The sequence below is a fragment of the Protobothrops mucrosquamatus genome, unplaced genomic scaffold (genome assembly GCF_001527695.2).
Source record: "Protobothrops mucrosquamatus isolate PMUCROS unplaced genomic scaffold, P.Mucros_1.0 scaffold1974, whole genome shotgun sequence".
In the NCBI taxonomy this organism is placed as follows: Eukaryota; Metazoa; Chordata; class Lepidosauria; order Squamata; family Viperidae; genus Protobothrops; species Protobothrops mucrosquamatus.
In genome coordinates this window covers 39,861-46,846 of record NW_015388090.1, presented here as the reverse complement: position 1 = coordinate 46,846, position 6,986 = coordinate 39,861, and positions in this window count along the sequence as shown.

The following is a 6,986-nucleotide window of genomic DNA, read 5'->3' as shown; positions in this document are numbered from 1 at the left end:
CAGAGACTATGAGTGAAATAGTATTTTTGCGTAAGTTGGGAAGAAGGCCACTTTCTCTTTTGTGTTTAATTACTTTTCAAGGCTTTTTTTGTCATAGAATGCACAGAACGGCGTTCCGGCACCTTTTTTTGAACGGAATAAATGGTTCCTTCTAAGCTGCCAGCAGGTATGGCCTGCAGAGCGATTTTGCAGACACCCAGCAGCCTGATTTGGCTCCAGAGGCCTGGAAAAGGCCTCTGCCGCCTGGATCTATGACTGCAAGAGTGATTTTGTGCCCCCCCCCCATGGCCGATCCAGGCTCTGGAGGCCTTTTCTAAGCCTCCGGAGCCCGGAACCATGGCCGCAGAGCAGGCGGCAAGGGGGCCACAAAATCATTCCATGGCCATAGATCCGGGCGTCAGAGTCTTTTCCAGGCCTACGGATCGGGCCGCGGGGGGCTATGGACGCGTCCCCTGGCCTCAGATCGCAGCGGCAGCAGGAACTGTGGCACAGAGGAGACAGACCTTTTCCAGGTGAGTGATCTGCACCTCAGAAGCTTGCTAAAGCGGTTTCTTCTACCCCCCCCCCCCCCCGGCTCCATAAAGGGCTTTCAACTGGAGCCAGAGTTGTGTGTGAGTTCCGGCACTTTTTTTTTTTTTTACAAAAAAAGCTTTGCATTTAATAATTAAAAAGGGATGCCTAACAATCTTAAAAAGTATGTGGCATTTGTTTCACAAACAAAAACTATTCTCCTAGGGACTCTACTGCATCCTCTTAACACCTTTATTGCCACCATTGAATAATACAAAACTTCCTGTATTGACTTCTTAAGACATCATGAAGACAAATAGGAATCTTGTTATCTTTACTTAGTAGAATGGATGTATTTGGAACATAATTAACAGTGATCTGCCCTATATAAAAACAAAGCTTCTGAAAGCAGATTTTTATTGATGTCAACTTCCAGAAAAGGAAAGGCTACATTGCAAGGTTATCGTATATATTATATAATATGCATGAAAGGCTTGGTACTATTTTATTTTAGGAAACGCTTATTAAATACATTTAGGAGATTTCACCACATGTGTAGCATCAGTTCTGTGGCATTTGATGTCTTTATAACACAGGCTTTTTGCCTTTTTACCACCTATTTCCAAATATGAAAGAAACTCAAGTGAAATAATTTTCCTTAAATTACTTATGTCTCCCTTCTGTGGGCCTGCCTTTGTACAAGATGCATTCAGAGCACAGCCATGAAAGACCTCCAGCTGAAGAGATTTAGAATCTAAAAATAAACTCAAGAGAAACTAACAAAGGGGGTTCCCACAGCATCCAACAGATGTCTACAGGAAACCCACAGTAGGGTAGGAATGCAATAGCTCTTTCTATCCCAGGTTCCTTAGCAACTGGTATTCAGATCTGACAAGGAATATAGAGGCATGACCAGTAATCATTGCCTTACCTTCAATGATTATTTTTTCTAAGCCCTGGGATGGATTTGCCACCACCATATAACATGCAATGCAGTCAAAGCCCTCACAATTCTTTTAAGACAATAATTGTCCTCTTCTAAGATAATTCAAGGTAATTTAAGTTTTAACTGCCTGAAATAAGCAACCAAGTATAGAATACTCAAGCATACTATGGGAAGAAGTGAATGGAATCAATAATCAGAATCAGAAATGTTTGTGGTGCAAACAGAGATGTCCAGTGGAAGCCTATCAATAAAGTCAAGAAGGCAGCCATAATCGGGCCAGCAACGACCCACCTTAAGAATATATATGTACAGGTAGTCCTTGCTGCTGGAGCAGGGGCGGGCTGGGGGCGGGGGCAGTTTTTGGGCACTTGGTCTCTAAAAGGTTCGCCATTACTGACCTAGCCTATTTCAGTTAACTTCCAAAAAATGAAGGAGCTTTGGAACTTTCCCCATTACATGGGAAATCCCAAGGTTGCAGCAAGAAAACAAGATAGATAAGTCCATACAGTAGAGCAGTGGTACCGAACCTATGGCACGGATGCCAGAGGTGGCACTCAGAGCCCTCTCTGTGGGCACTCGCACTGTCGCCCCAGTCCTAGGCTTTCAGCTGGGTTTTATAAAACCTTTTCGCTTTAGGCCTCTGCCACCATGTGCAAAAAAAACAAGGTTCAATCAGTCAATTTCAACTTCTCGCAGAAAAAAAAAACTTGCAAAGTTGGAATTGATTGATTGAACTTTTTAGTCCCATCCAGTCTGCCGTTACCACCGCAGCCACGCCCACCCAATGGGCCACGCCCACCCAATGGGCCACACCCACCCAGCACCCAACGATGCATAAGTGGGTTTTGGGTTGTAGTTTGGGCACTCGGTCTCTAAAAGGTTCGCCATCACTGCAGTAGAGTAACATGGGTTTTTATCCGTACAAGAGGTTCATCCCACATGAAAGTGTTTTGAACACAAATGATTTCACAAAACAATTTATTTTGAAGCAGATGAAATTACCTTAATGGAAATACAAAATGCATGATATGTGATACAACTGTAGTACCATTAAAAAAATGCTTTCACAGTCATCCAATTTGTAATGTGTGAGTTTCAGAAATTAGTTCAACTCTTTGAATTCTTAAACTAGCTGCACAACTTTTAGCTGCAATAACTTTAACTGTTGTTTTATATCCATATATAAAAATTTTGGCCCATTCAACTCAATAACATTTGGGTTTCCTGACACCACCTGTGTATTTCAGATCCTGCCACATAATTTCTATGGGGTTTAATGTCTCAGCTGCTCAAAATCCCTATAGCTGTCCTTCATCCACTCTCTCATTGTCCCAGATATTGTTTTAAGACTGCTTCTGACTGAAAGTAGGTGTAGCCCCAGAGCTGTAGAAGTGGCTTCCAACCTTCCTGAATTGATAGGCACCGATGGATTTTTAACTGAGATATTCAGAAATGTTTGTGATGCAAACAGAGATGTCCACTGGAAGTCGATCAATAAAGTCAAGAAGGCAGCCATAATCAGGCCAGCAACGACCCACCTTAAGAATATATATGTACAGGTAGTTCTCACAACATTCATTCAGCAACCGTTCAAATTTACAATGGTAATGAACAAAGGGACTTATGACCCATGCCCAAAGTTACAGCCATTGCAGCTCCCCCAGTCATGTGGTCAAAATTCAGGCACTTGGCAGCCCACCCGCAGTTACCATCTCTCAGTGCTGCAATTCCTCCCACCTGCCTATCCCTACCTGGTTCTTCCAGAAAATTATGGAGGGAAGCAACCCCAAAATCAAGATTTAGATTTGCTCAAGCTAAACATTCCCAGCATTGATTGGCTGCATTAGTGAAGCCACACCCACTGCTTCCTAGCTACCCAGAGGAGAAGACTATAGATGTGAGATCTCAGTGACCAGTCTCAAGTCAGAAAGCTGATGTCTGGCCATTTGAGACCCTGGGAACTTCATGGTGTCTCTTGACCATTTCCTCATTCATGGTGTCTCTTGACCATTTCCTCATTCTCTGTAGTCAGATCTGGTTTTTTTCATCAGTATAAATTAACAGACAAGGAGGGGAGATAGGGTTTGGAGGCCAATTTCTGTCGTCCCCCCCCCCGTTAGCCAGCTGTGGTGTGGACAATTATGTCTTGTTGCAAGAATGATTCCAAAGATTTGGAGAGTGGCAACAAAATGCCCTGGGTGGAACCTATATATGAAGATCCAGCACTACAAATTCTAGACTCTGGATTACATTCTAATTATTCATGTAACACTCATACAAAGAGGTGCAGATTTTGTTCTTGGGTAAGTCTATTTATGTTACCTAAGCAATTCTCCCCCCCCCCCAACAACTATATATGCGTCATTCAGTGACTCAGGAGATAACATATTGTCTGTTTATCGTCACTTTAAAATGGTGCAGATGTTCTGCTATGGTTTTAGGGGAAAAGCAGCTAATGTACTCAGACTATACTGTGTTTATTAAGTTATCAAGAAATTTAAATTTTACAAGGAAAAAAAATCTATCATCACCAGTAACTCATTTAATGTTGCTAGAAATATTGGAAAACTACAGGCTCAACAGAGAAATTAGAATTTTAAATTAGAATTGTAGAATTCTAATCTGTTTCGGAAAATATAAATTGTAGATGTTGCTGCATTTTCCCTACAGATTTTCCTGTTAGCATAAAGAATGGAAGGGTGAAAGTATGAATCCAGGAGTTTCCCAAATCCCAAACCTTTTGTTCAGTAGGAAAGAAAGATCCTCAATTCTGTTTTTGAAGTGAAAGATTTGCTTTTACTAAAGTCAAGCGGTTATAGCATTAGCAAAGCTGGTTCTGAATATTCCTGCACAAAACTGTGGTTTTTTTCTCTCCCCCTGGCCCTCCCCCCCCTTGACCAGTCCATCAGTGTCCAATGATATTTGACTTTGATGTTTTGGGAATGGCTTTAAAGTTTGGCCGCCTCTTTGGTGGAGTTTCACCTTCTGTTCTCACAGCTCTGCCCTTGATCGGCTGGGTCTGTTCCAGATTGACACCTCTGGATCCTGTCATTGTGAAAAAGTGACAAAAACAGCTTAAAAGAGCTGGAGTGTGCCAACAACACCTTTGTGCCATGCTCTTGGAGCTGTATGGGGCTGGCTTTGCATTGGGAAAAGGGGGGGGAAGCACAAAGTAGCCCCTCCCTGAGCTGGAGTGGAGAAAAGGATTGTTTTGTTCTGTTCTATTCGCTTTGTGTTTCTTCCCTTTTTCATGACACAAAGCCAACCCCCTACAGCCCAGAAGCCAGACCAGGCACACCTCAGCAGCAGCAGGAGGAGCAAACGGTAGTGATGGCCAGCTGGGGCAGTGGAGCACAAGGCAGCAGGGGTCTCAAGAATGCTGGGTAGCAAGGGGGACCGGAACTGGGCTTGGCTGACTTCAACTTCCCAGGGCACAGCAAGCAGCTCAGAGCTGCATGGTTTTGGGGCTGCTTGCTGGTCCGCAAGGTAGGGTACAGGATGGCCAAAATGGCAGAGTTGAGGGGTAAGACAGGTGGGAATTGGAGGCAGTTCCTTACCTTACTGAGGCTTGGGGTAGGTAGGATGACCAAGCCTAGAATGGCTTGCATTGGAGTGGGTACTCTGCTAACCACCACTTAATAATGGTAATGGGGATTTCTGGGAATGTGGTCACTAAAACAATGCAATCATGTGATATCCATATTTCTTAGAGCAGGGCTTTTCAACCAGTGGTACGGGTATCACCTGTGGTACATTGGCACCTGGCAGGTGGTACGCGACCATCCTAGAAAAGTAGCGTGGGAGAGGAATGAGCTGAACCGGTGGCAGCACTGTACAAGCCTGAGCGAGAGATGGCTGGAACTGCAAGGCTGTCAGGACTCAGCAGAAGCGCCAGGATCAGCGCTTCTTCGGGGCTGTCTGGGCTCAGTGGAAGCACCAGGATCAGCGCCAGGCTCCAGCTGGAGCTTGGCGCTGATCGTGGCGCTTCTGCTGAGCCCAGAAGAAGCGCTGATCAGCTGGAATGTTGCAGCATCTCCAGGGTCTTGTGATTTACATTCAGATGCTTGGCAACTGATTCATATTTATGATGGTCACAGTATCCCAGGGTATACAGTATCCCAGCAGACGGGGGCAATAAAAACCAAACACCCCCACCCCACCCCCGCTGCCAATCCTCAACAGAAATGCTCGCAACAATGAAAACCTCGGATAGGAGGAAGAGCACCGCTGGGCAGGCAGGCAGGTGTCTTGCTCAGCTGTGGCTTGGGGGGGCACTTTTTTCAGTGCCATTGTAACTTCAAACAGTCACTAAGCGAACTGTTGTAAGTCGAGGACTATCTGTACTTCATCACTTTTTTCCTTTTTTTTTTTTTTTTTGATCATCAAGTTTTTGACATCTTGCTAGGTGACTGGTGGTACTCGGATGTTGCCATATCCTAAAGTGGTACAATGGGTGAAAAGGTTGAAAAGCCCTGTCTTAGAGACTGACATTCCAGTCTCAATTGTGGTCATAAGCTGAGGCCTATCTTAAGTTTTTTTTTTAATGCACATACACCAATCACAGCCAACCCCTGGGTACAAACTTGTGATGAGAGTGCCAGGTTTGTGAGATTTTATAAGGCTCAAATCCATCTTGTTTTGAAGATGTATTCATTCATACAAACTGGTTCTAGTTATTCCTTTACTTCGGTTGACTGAATTGGATGGAAAGATTAGTTTTTCAGAGTTATACGTTACATCGCTTTATGAATAAACACCAAGAATCATTTTTCGGCTTCCTTTTATATATATATATCCCCTAGGACCCACACATAATATTTAGTGACAAAGGTATGCAAAACCTCAGTTATAATTCCAAAAGAATAAATTATTTTTTCCTGAATTGTTTTGATTTAGACCAGGCATGTCCAATCCGTGGCCCATGGGCTGCATGCAGCTCACAAGATAGTACATTTTTAACATTATATGATTTTATATTATAAAACTATATATTTTATATGTGGCCCAAGACAATTCCCCTTCACTCAATGCAGTCCAGGCAAGCCAAAGTGTTAAGACACCCATGTTTTAGATCAAAGCTTATAAGGAACTACTTATGTCATTGCAAATCAGGGTCTAATAGACAATTTAAGTATTAACTTGGTTCCCTAAGCTACTGCTTGATTTAGCCATGGATTATGGAACAAACCACAGTGGCTGGATTCACATTAACCCACAACCAGCCCTAACTATCCTGGTTTAATGGATGGGCAAATCCATTCTAGAGATAATAGAATGATTTTGGTTATATTTAGGGCTTTTTTTCTCATAGAACGCCCAGAACGGAGTCCCGGCACATTTTTGGGATGGAACATTATAGGGTAGGCAAGGCAGGTTTGTATAACCTGTGTGAGTTCCAGCATTTTTTTTTTGTTATATTGTAACTTAATCCTGACCATTCCTTTAAATCAGTGGTTCTCAACCTTTTTAATGCCGCGACTCCAACCGGTCGTAAGTCGAGGACTAAACCGGTCGTAAGTCGAGGACTAAA